This window comes from Clarias gariepinus, chromosome 13, assembly GCF_024256425.1.
Source record: "Clarias gariepinus isolate MV-2021 ecotype Netherlands chromosome 13, CGAR_prim_01v2, whole genome shotgun sequence".
NCBI lineage: Eukaryota > Metazoa > Chordata > Actinopteri > Siluriformes > Clariidae > Clarias > Clarias gariepinus.
In genome coordinates this window covers 7,907,577-7,919,671 of record NC_071112.1, presented here as the reverse complement: position 1 = coordinate 7,919,671, position 12,095 = coordinate 7,907,577, and the positions used below count along the sequence as shown (strand labels likewise).

The 12,095-nt window shown below is 35.3% G+C and overlaps 1 protein-coding gene across 3 annotated transcripts in view; it reads right to left on the bottom strand.

Annotated features, from left to right (window-relative positions):
* The window catches only part of stac (SH3 and cysteine rich domain), a 63,325-nt gene that overhangs the window by 30,379 nt on the left and 20,851 nt on the right, over positions 1-12,095 (bottom strand). The window lies entirely within an intron of this gene.

Below are 12,095 nucleotides of genomic sequence, written 5' to 3'. Positions count from 1 at the left end.
TTGTAAAAAAAAATAATAAAATAAAATAATAATAATAATAATAATAATAATAATAATAATTCCTGGGATATTAGAGAAAGTTAAGAACTAAGTCAAATTTAGATAAAGTCTTAACTTGTGAAATATTAAAATTAAAAACCTACTTTAAAATGATACAATGCTGAAATGAATCAATAATATTAAAAATTATATTTAAATATTAAAAATGGTATTTAAATAATTTATGCACACAAATATATATACACATACACACTACTTTGATAAGATTATTTTAAACATAACGTCAAAATAATACTTTTCTAAGCCAATGATACTTTTTAAAACCAAGTATGAAAACAAAAAATGTTAAAAATGAAATGTTTTGACATTCATACATCCATAATCAATACCCATCCCTGACTTCTGTGTTTTTTGCATTCCCAGAAAAGTATTTAACTGATTACCTGATAATCAGGTATGTGACTGCTGGGTGTGTTGTAGCTGTGTTTCTCCTACAGCTAGAAAGTTTAAATGTTCTCTCTCGCCCTCATGCTTACATGTTTGAGAGATTGATAGGTGCTAGTGGAGACCACAGAGAGCCAAGCGGAACCATAAAAGGAAGCGCATCACCGTGACATTGTGTCAGAGCTCTGCTTTAGGTCACACTCAAGTAAATCTCTGTGACTCAAACACAATGAGGCTCAGTTGCAGTGTTGTCCCAGCAGCTCGGTGCTTACTTACCCAACACTCCCAAGCATGATAACCAACATTCAGTATGGGGTAGAGACAGGGGGTGCCCTTGAGTCAGGCCCTAAACCCTTAACTGCTCAGATGTATAATGACATAAAATGTAAATCTGTCTTGATGATGTAAATGTAAAGGCTCTGCGAAGGTTTGAACAAATTCCCATAAATAGTTTAAGAGGAGTTGAGGATAGAAGAATAGTGCGACGGACTTTGATCTACACAGGCAACACAAAAAAGTATTTTTTTAGGTTTTGTTTGGTGTTTAAGGTTTTGTTTGGTGTTTAGACATTCTACCTTTATAGTGTAGGTTCTAATAATGTAATGTTGTAATGTTTTCTGAAAGACAGCTCCATCCATTTCAAGATAAAAGGGACACATGGAGAAAAACTCCTAAAAAAAATATTTGTTGAGGGTTCCTGTCGTATTTGACTCCATTAAAGGGTTCTAAATAATCTCGAGCATTAATTAAGCTTAAGTAGACACTTAAGTAAGTGTTTTTAGGTTCCACTTGGAAACCTTTTCTGACAAAAAAACACACAACTGTGCGATGAAGTAAACTTAGACAAGGGAAGATTATTACTTGACAACTCATAAAACATCACAAAGTTAATAAAGTTAATAAAACCCCCACAAATCCCCCACAGAACCCCGTAAATCACATGCAATAACATCTTCAGATCAGAACATTTCTCTCATACTCGCTCTCTCTGAGTGAACTATGGTCTACGACAATCCTTAGCTGGGGTGTTTTCTTATTCCACTGTAAAATATTCAGTAGATGAGCGTGACACAAGATGTCCTTCACCACATCAGGTCTCACGTCTGTCTGTCACACGCTGACACCGCACTGTCTTCAGGTCTTTAATTACATACCACAGAAAACAGTGACAAACACAAGTGTTACCTGAGCTTCGCAACTGATTCGAGTTGACGCTCTGAATTCCCTCACTGATGGAACTGACATCAGATACCCACAAACATATACACACACACAGTAGACAATCTGACTTTAGCTCAATCACATGCATATTTAATACTTCTAGTCCCTAAGGAGCGCAGAGTGTGTTTGGCAAGCTCGGTTCTACAAGGGAGAGTTCGAACTTCTGAAACAGGAAATTGCTTAAAAAAAAAAAAAATCACATAAAATAAATAATTTATTGAAGCTGTCCTGTTTTTAAGTTCCTGTTTGTATGTTCATCTTACACTGTCACTGTAGCATTCCGTGAATAAGTTGTTTCTAAACCAAATAAACAAATTCTAGTTGTGGATATGCTGAAGTTTTCTGATACAATTTGTATTATTATTACGGTTGCAACTAATGATTCATCTATTGATTATCATTGAAATGATTAATCAATTATTCAGCTCTTATTTAGCTATCAGCCTTCAACCTCTAATTATTATTATCATCAGGATTTTAAATATTGCAAAAAAAAAAAATTAAGAGAACACTTAATACCAGTTTTTGCATGAATGGGCCCGATTTTTTGAGCAGTATATGAAATATATGAAAGTGAGAGTGTCGAATGTCAGTGCTTTAAATAGAGGGTCCAGTGTCAGTGCTTTCTAAAGTGTTAAACCTGTAACTCTACGTTATTGGACACTGTTTCCATTGACGTTCAATAGATAATAAAATTCCTATTAACATTTATGCATCTTAATGAATAAGACATTTTTTTAAATACATTTTTTATTCCTAGTCTGAGATTATGTTAATTGTTCACTATATTAGACTGAGCACATTATCAGATATGTCACTTCCTCCATCCTGCTAGTCCTTCATCTCTTTAAACATATGTGTATGTATGGACACATAGACGCACACACGCTTTCAGGTTTCATTGATTGCCGAGCGTCTGCTTCTTTGAAGCCGTGCAGATCGTTACGGCCATTTTGAACCGCTCTTCAATCAACTCTTCTCAATGCATCAAAAGAGCCTCATATCTGAAAGTCTTTGATTGACCATTGCTATTATAGAGTCCTTTGGTGAGCATGTGTGAGATGAAGGCTCGCTATTAATTCCTAGGATTATAGACGGCGCACATGAGACGTCGGTCATGGAGTAATTTTCTACAGTGGAAGCCTGTGTGAGGAAAGATGGAACAGTCATGTGGAGAATCTACAAATATACATAATCAAACAAAAGTCAATATTTAGGAAACTATGATCATGAATGTAGAGCTGTGCAATTTAAATGATTAGGCAATTTATTCAGTCTTTATATAACTTATAAACATTTATTGGTCTTAAATTGACACATTTTCTAAAAGATATATCACAGCTTTTGCAGAGTATACTAACTGCTTGGATCTACAGTAACTTACTTGCAAAGTACTCTCTTTTTATATTCAGATTAGCTCTTGTCCTTCTTCTTTTGAGTTTAAAGAATGCTTGGTGCAACACTGTCACCTACTGGACAGGAGTACAGAGTCGAAGATTGGCAGAAAAAGGTACACTTCATTTCAGTGTTTATTACATACTTAATAGTTTATTAATATTTAAAAATCTGAGTCCCCAAAAATCAAATTAAATCAAATCAAGAATTTACCTTGGATTCATTGCTCTAAACTACACACAGGTCAGTTTAATAATCTAAATGAGCTGATACAATCTGAAGGTCACTGCTTAAGCTAGTCCTAAAAAAAGGAGAACTTTTTCATCATAAATACTGACATAATTTCTGATCTTAAGTTGGCAAATTTAAATAAAATATAAATAACGCTGTGCTTTTTTCAGTGAGACCACATGCACAGAAGATTAAGGCAAAGGCTTGCCAAGGAATGAGGTGGATGTTATTCCTCTTGAATGTATCTAGGCCAGCTTGATCTTCCTTTTAAAGAAGAGAAAACATTCAGAGAAGATAAACTATTAATATTAAGACTTGTGATTATAAATAAAGCGAGAACCATTATTTAGTTTGATCAGCCTCTTTAGGTACTTAAGTTTTCCTGATTTTACTCTTCGTCTATTAATCATTTTTCTGTTTTCTGTTCAATCATCCTCCACCTCTCTCTTTCTCTCTCTCTCTCTCTCTCTGTCTTTCTTTATCTGAGGAGGAGGATTGATGGTTCTTTTGCCAAGCCATAAATTCTCCTCTTCCTTCATCACTTCCTGCCTGGTCTGGAGGTCTGTTCAGACTTACAGCAGATCAATAAATACACCCACTCACTTTTCTCTGGAATAACCAACACAGGGTTCTGTCTGGTTAGTGCTGTGTAAACAGGAGCTTGAAAAGATGCTGTAGCTAGCTCAACACAACTGCATAAGGAGAAATGTAAAAGGGAATGATTTGGCCCAAAATCAAAAGGGTACAAAGTTCCCTTTAACCCAAAATTGCAGAGATTAACCAAGATGATAATCGGTTTGTTTGGCTTAAGCAGACAATGAAGAACATGAATTCAATGTTTTTCCAAAGTCTGAAACTGTTTTCAACTATATGAAGCCAATTCTCATCAAAAGCACACTCCACTGTGGAACGTCTTCTGTGCTTAAGATTGTTTTTCACTATCTGATCTCACTCAGTTTACAGATGCAGCTGAAGCTGAGTCTGGTTGATTTCACATGGAATCATTTTGAGCTCTAGATAATTGCATCCTCTTTCTAAGAAACGTTGCTCACTGAGCTTAAAAAGAGCTCTGTTAACAGGCACGAGCTTTCCCGCTGCAGACCCTCAATTAAAAAATCAATGAATTCATATGCAATACAAGGCAATAAAAAATATTTCTAGATATATTTACTAATTTCATGGCTATTTTGCCTTATTCTGTTAACGGATCATTTTGCATTGTTTCAGAATTGAACACTTAAAATAAGTAAAGCATTTGCACATGGGCATTCACGACTTGTGACGGAATTTCTGGTGAATAAAAGCGTCTGACATTTACATCTAGCACAGTACAGTGATTAACTCTTCGCTGCAGTAAAACATTTGAATGATGCAAACATTTTTAAGAACGCCGTATGTCCATGAATAATGATCCTGGCCCAGATGGCTCAGTGCCCACTGAAGACTTTCCTGTGAACATTCAGTGAAAGGAACACCTTATCCTTGAAAATCCCTAAAAATAACTTAACGTAAAGAGAAGAGGAGACGCATCTGTCAGTGGGAACTGTTTTAAACAATCATTCACCAACACCAATGAAACATTACAAGAACTAGGCTGAGAGTTACTGCCGCATCCCTGAACAGTCCTGACCTTGCTCCAAGGCCATTAAAGGGGTTCCTGGGAGGCCAGTGTTTTAGACGTAAAGCAAACAATCCGATCGGCGCTCTGGCTTACTGAGAAAACGTTCGACCTTGATGGTTCCAAGCACTAGTGAAATACTGGGATAAGTGCATCAGTGCAGCAGGGGATTATATGGAGAAATGAAGGGAGATTTAACTCTCATAACAGTGTTCTGTTATTCTAAATCAAAAGTCCTTGACTTGAATACCCCATTTGAATCATTCAATATCTTTCTTTAACTCTATTTATGTTCAAGTTATTTTATTCACTAAAGAATAATAATAATTTTTGGCAACACATCACATTCCTATGAATGAAATATGATACATTTATTATTTGGCACAGGTTCTAGAGCTTTGAACATGGGTAGACTGTTGATTCTTCTATTTTTTGAAGTATCAAGTATTATGTAAAATATCTTATAAGCACTAAAATGCTGTGCTTATGAAAGTCTGGTTTACTTTTTCATCAGTAAGAATACAAGCATTCCGAGCTTGTATTTTCTGTTGTCATCAGTGCTGGGGGTATCCTAAATCTTTGTGTGTGCGTGTCACTTGCCAACGTCATCCTCTGACACACACAGCCATAGCCGATAAAGTAAGAAGGCACGCGATAGCATTTTTTTTAAAATATGAATAATATTATTGATAATATTCTACTCCTTGAGTTTAATGGTGGCCGCAAACCAACTAGGTGCATACTGCCACCTGCTGTATCGGAGAGTGAAAATACACAGGTCAATGAAGGAGTGGGGAGTTTTTCTTGTCTCCTACTGCTCCACTCTTCAGTACAGTAATTGGTAGTATTGCACCAACTTAAAAAATATATATTTTTTGTTATATATAGTATATATAACAAATTCATACATTTTCCACCAATTAATGTTTGTTATATAATTCGACTACATTTACAATAAGACAAAATGTATTTCTTTCTTTCTTTCTTTTAAAAGAACACCAAATGTTCTCTTCAAGCTCCATTCAAGTTCCTCAGAGACACACTATATGTTTATGAGCCACGTTTAACCGCCGACACAACCCCGATCCTGTGGTCATTCTCGACCCTCTTCTCCATCTTCCTGCTCAGCCCTATTACCCACGATGCACTGCAGTGCGGTAATGCCATCTGGAGCGGCTGTGGTGTGACTCGTCACCTCACCTGGGGATCTCGGAGTCTTGAGGTGCACTTCACCATCACTTCGCCATCCCCGCTTAAAACAATATAGTATATGTCAACAAGACGTTCGTTAATAATTAGACATCATTATTAAATGTGATTTTTCTTCTTCTCTACACATAACTAAAATTCTGTGCCCATAAAACAGAAAGTTCTCTTTACAGAATAAAACACAAGTAGCATGTCTTTAGTAAGTCTTCCTTCACATTCCCTTGACAGCAAGACCAAATGGCGACGCCCACACAGACACTCGCGAGGGAAACAGATTTGGACGTATTGTTTGGCTTTGCTTTATGACCGTCATAAATTTAATAACCATAAAGTGTCATAAAAAACCCAAAGCAGCACATTTAAGCACTTTATGAGAATGTGATGGAGGTCCAAGTTAGAACACTGCAGAGGACTTTTTTCTTCCTCCATCATCCACTTATTTTAGTTGTTAAGTATTCAAATGTTCTGTAAAATGTGTGTTCAGGGTGCAAGGCACAAATCTGACTGTTTATAAGGATTAAGACCAATTTGTCTGAAATCAGAATATGTGGCTTAATACATTTGTATTTAACACTGTTTACATTTGCATGTTCATTACATAACTGCTCTCTCTCTCTCTCTCTCTCTCTCTTCAATGCTAGCCAGATGTTTTTTTAGTACTATGATTTTGCTAGCTACAGTAGTTAGCTTAGATCCTTTTGTTTCAGGTTTATTTCAGCTGTAAATCTAGTAGGACTTTTTGGTTGTCACAATCGTGGTAACACTCTGACAAAAGTTATGACTCTGACAAAACATTGCAAAAACAGTATTTACTGAAATGCTCATACTGATCATGCTATTTTATTTATTTTTTGCCAACTACACCAATGCCCTAACTGGGAATCAAACTTGGGCATTAAGTGAATGATAGCCACTGGTCGATCAGGGAATCACCTGAACCTCCATAGAAAAAATCCTCCCCAGGGAACAAGGGCATAAAATATTAAATATTAAAACATTTGTTAAAAGCGCTTTACAAATTAAATTCAATTGAAAAAAACAACAACAACTGCATTTGACCATACTGTGAAATCATGAAGCAGCTTAAAGAAGAAAAACACATGAGAACTACCATCTGCGGTACGATCACATCTCAGATCCGTCCTGTGAAGACGAAGTTTTTGAAATTTAGATGTCGGACGAAGGGATGTTAACCGACCCAATAAGTATATGTTGATATTCGCTATCGTCATTCATTTACTGTTATCCCACTTTACATTATTCCAATGTTAAATAGGTTCATCTTTCCAAGTCATTCTAACTTCCCCCCCCAAAAAAATTGTGTTTTAGCTGAATGACTTCGCAACCTCTTGCAAATACAGCTACACGACAACGTCATACAACATTACAGTTCCTGCTAACAATGTGTCCCTTTTTTTTGTCACTGTATCTTACTCGTTGTCTCGGCATGAAGAACAAAACATGCTCTAATATTTTCACTCGTCCAGCATGTGAAAATATTTGAGCTTAATAGCTCTAACTCTTCATGTTTAATGTTTAAGTTTAATCTCCTTTACGTGTCTGCTCTAATGAACATCAGGCAAAGATGTTTTTATTAATTTAGCACCAACATTGTGATCATATGAAAGTCACATCTTATTAAAAGCTATTAAGCTTACAGATCTTAATAACAGGTTAGAATTTAGCTAAATCATGTCTCTGTAAATTGCAATAATCAGAACACCACAACAGAAGGTTAAACGTTTCTGTTGGAAGAAAACAAACTTCAGTCACATTTACTTCATGAACAGAACACACACTCATGTCTACTCTTTTCTGTATATTTTTGACTCTTTATATTGTTTTTTATTTGACTCTTTATTTCTATAGATTTTTGCATTATATTGTATTTAAAGCATGATGACATGTATTGTTTTTACGAGACTTTTCCGTCATCCGAACTTGACGTGAACTTGAGAACAATGAGCATGCACATACAAAAACCTCATTTACATATTGTTTCCTCCTCCTGCTTTACAGATGACATAAATTCATCTGATTGCACAGAATAATTAGAGTGCTTTATTTAGGATGACGAGTAATCAGGGCCGAAGTGTTAAGCAGCAGTCCCGAATTCTGTTAGAAAGCTCAGGAATGTGAATGTATTAATAGAAAATAAATAGACACTGTAGTCTATGTTTACACAATATTGTTGCTTTGATTAAACATTGTTATTATTTATCTGTAATTTTAACTTCAATCAAGTTCTTAAAGCATAGACTTTATTTTTAACCGTTTATTTTTCTTAATGGTCTGATGTGTGTTTTTGTCTGGTTAGCGTTGGAGGAGAGCGCTACATTACCCATTAGCCCCGGCAAATCACATGTCCATAAATTTCCCCTGTGCCTTGTTATGCGTTATTAAAGTTCTCTTGCTTTATTGTGTTTCTTTGTCTACCGTTGATTTGTTCTTGTCTAGAAACCTAGTTCATTCTCGTAATCTTGTTTAGTGACTCTGATCGTTTTTCACTTCCTGTTAAAATAAAATATCAACACTTGCATTCGCTGTAATATGCACTGTACAACCGGCACACTTACATATTATCTCGGTATATATTTTATGAATTGCATTTCAACACATTTGCATGTTCTTCTGTCCTTCTTCTCTCCCTCTAATTCACGTTATTGCATCTGCGTCCATTTCTATTAACAGCCCGGGTTCATTAACAAGCTGTCTCATTTGCCTACCTGTCAAATATACTCTGCGTTTGCACGCGCACACACACATACAAACACACACACCCATTTGCTGAACTACTGTTGGGTCTGGATAAGATTTATGGACAGATATACTGTACGTTACATAATGTCGCGGGATGACGTCTGTTAGATTCCCACAGTGTAAGTGATATCTGTATAAATCGCAGAGATGGCTGTGCCATTCCAATCACACTATACAGTATATACCTGTTTAATTTTATGTGCATGTGGCAGTAACACTTTGGGCTGTTCCTGATCTAAAAATTCTATTCTTAAAACTCCCAAGAGCATTTCTTTTCTAAGACATGATCCTCATTGCCTCTGTATAACATAATCTTTTAACAGAAATCAGTTATGCTGGGATTATTCCTGTCCCACACATTTTGTAGTAAATAAAATGCAGTATATAATCTTTCCATTTCTGTTAACAAAGACTTAGTATTATTTATGATTATTAATTATTCATCCTGTCCGAAAAGGACTATGTGTTAAAATCATGGGTTCAGACTAGCATTAGTTCATAATTTGGTTGCTGTATGTATTTATAAATGTAGACTGTATTTAGCTTCTAAATACATTTTAAAAGGTCTTTCATTCTGTCTCAAATTTCCCATTCTCATGTCTTCCTCTTTCCTCTCTCTTGCTTACAGGTAACATCTGCACTTATCCTGCATCTGTCTATAATAACAGCCTGAGCTCAAAAACATGAGGTCTCATATGCTCAGCCATTGGGTAACACGCTGCTAACACACACATACACATACATCCTTTTTGGTATTCTCTTGCTGCATTTGATTCTGTCTCGGATGACATACTTACTGCATGCCTGTCGAATATTAGTGTCACACGGATTGCCTCTTATCTGACTAACAACACAACATGTGATTACCATCAAACCGACAAAAACAAATCTCCTCCTCAGCCCGAGGTGTCCCTCAGGGCCTGGTACTCTGTCCACTCCTTTTCATTACCTACATGCTTCGTTTTAGGCAGATTATTCACTGTCACGGACTCACTGTTATGTGGATGACACGCAGCATCTGCCACCAGACCTTCTTTATAAGTTTGGCTACATGATCCCAAGCCCTTGAGGATTTTAACAAATGATGGAGATAATCAAAGTTAAAGTTACTAAATCTTTTTTTATTTATTTACCCAGCCATGCACATATATGAACAATAGAGCTGTCACAATACCAAACCTTTTGGTCTGATACCAATACCATCACAAACGTCAATATTTTCTGATTTAGTCTCTCTGAGCTAGAGCCACTAGACGTCTATGGTTGATATAAAGGTGTTTAAAAAATTCTGGTGATACGTTTGTTATATTTGTAATAGTTTAAAAGATACTGTACCTAGTAAACATTTTGATGATACCGATTACTGTAGATACATCATAATCTAGGACTGTGTTATGTCATAATGTCTGATTATTTTTAAAATCGAGCTTTTATAAGAAAGAATAGAAGTCAAATATAGTGCATCATAAAATTACTTAAGTTTCTATTTGTTTGCAGAAAAATAATTAGCAATAAAAACTTTTTTACATCAGTGTGCTGTAGTTGTTAAGACTACTTTTGAGCTTTTATCAGGCACAATACAGTAAGTTATTTGTGTAGTCACTGATTTGAAACTATATATCAACAATAATCATTAGTTATATCTAGAGTATTGTGCAAAAGTCTTACCCTGTGTTTTTTGTACATACTTTGTAATACTTGTTTATGTTATAACTTTATTATTAAGTAAGTACAAAAAAAATTAATCTGATTTCCAAACATTAGTATTCCAGCAAAAATATTCAATCTTTCAGGAAATTATCTGTAGGCCAGAAAATAAAGCAGAATATAATGCAAAAAAAAAACTTTTCAGAGGAAAAAAAGTTCTAGAATTCTCTAAAGGACTTTGATTGGTCCTGCAGGATGTTCTGTAAAACTAAGCAGCTAATTTTGTTAAAGACCTGCACAAAGTGTATCTGAGACTGTATTTTAACCAAAGGGTCGTTCCACCAATTACTGACTTTCATTAATTACTTTTTGCTGTTTTTTTATAGTACATTTTGAATGTAGAAACTTTGGAAGACATTCTTGTTTTACAGCAGTTATTTGGATGTGCTTATGACATTTGCACAATACGGAATACAGTATGCTATAAAAAAGTCACACGCTTCCTAACTGACTCCATTACTGTAAACAGCACTATTCCAAACTAATTTCTACATAATTGTATGCCCAAAGGCATGCCAGAGCAGAAGATCCACCAGATTTGCTATTACAGGTGGGATTTTACATCATATATACATGTAGTATTATTCACAGACGTTACAGAGAGCGTGTGCACATGTCTTTGCAGCTGAACCTCAAGAAATTACTAGTATGCTGCCAATAAGAACAACTCTGAGTCATCCTGAAACATGAGTAATAAACATTTCTATGTGTTAATATATCCGGTAGCAGTGTGTGTTATAGTCCTGGGCATCGTTATTCCAAAGCAAACACCATTACAATATGCTGAAGTTCCTCAATACCTGCTTGTTAGACACAGTTTATGATCTAACACTCAGCTCACTGTTTGGAATTCATAGCTTTTGGTTACTGCTTTGGGCTTTCATCGTTTAAGAGTTCAATCAAAGAATATTGACAGAGAGTATTTAATCCCAAGATTAAAGAGATAACCATTCAGGTATCTGGCTAAATAGTCCAAAGCAAAAGTTGTTGTACAGGTTAATAAGAAAGCCTAATAATGTTCCATAACATTAAATGCAAAAATAAATTTATATGTCCTTTAATTATTAAAGCAAATGTAACATTTGACTGATGTATCAGATGACTAAAACACTTCAGGACTGGCTATTCTGAAAAAATAATCAAGTCTGTCTGGGATACAGTAACTGCTTAATCACACCGCTGCATGAATAGTTCCCCTTTTAAGGTGTTTATTTCTTTCTTATTGACTACATTCAAAGCATCTAATTTAATATAGTGATACCTACAGGAATACTGTTATTTAGTTTAACCTAATTTCTACACATCAAGAAATGCATAAACTGAATAATCGTTTTTCAAGACTCATTATCCATTTGAGTAAAAGCAGACTTGTGCACCGGTGAGCTAAACCTTCCATACCTGCTTATTTTTATCACAAAAAAGATAAAGATGGCTAAAAGTTAAGATTACTAAGTTGTATAGTTAGCACTAGATATTTTAGCTAGCAGTTAATGATAGCTGATCTGTAATT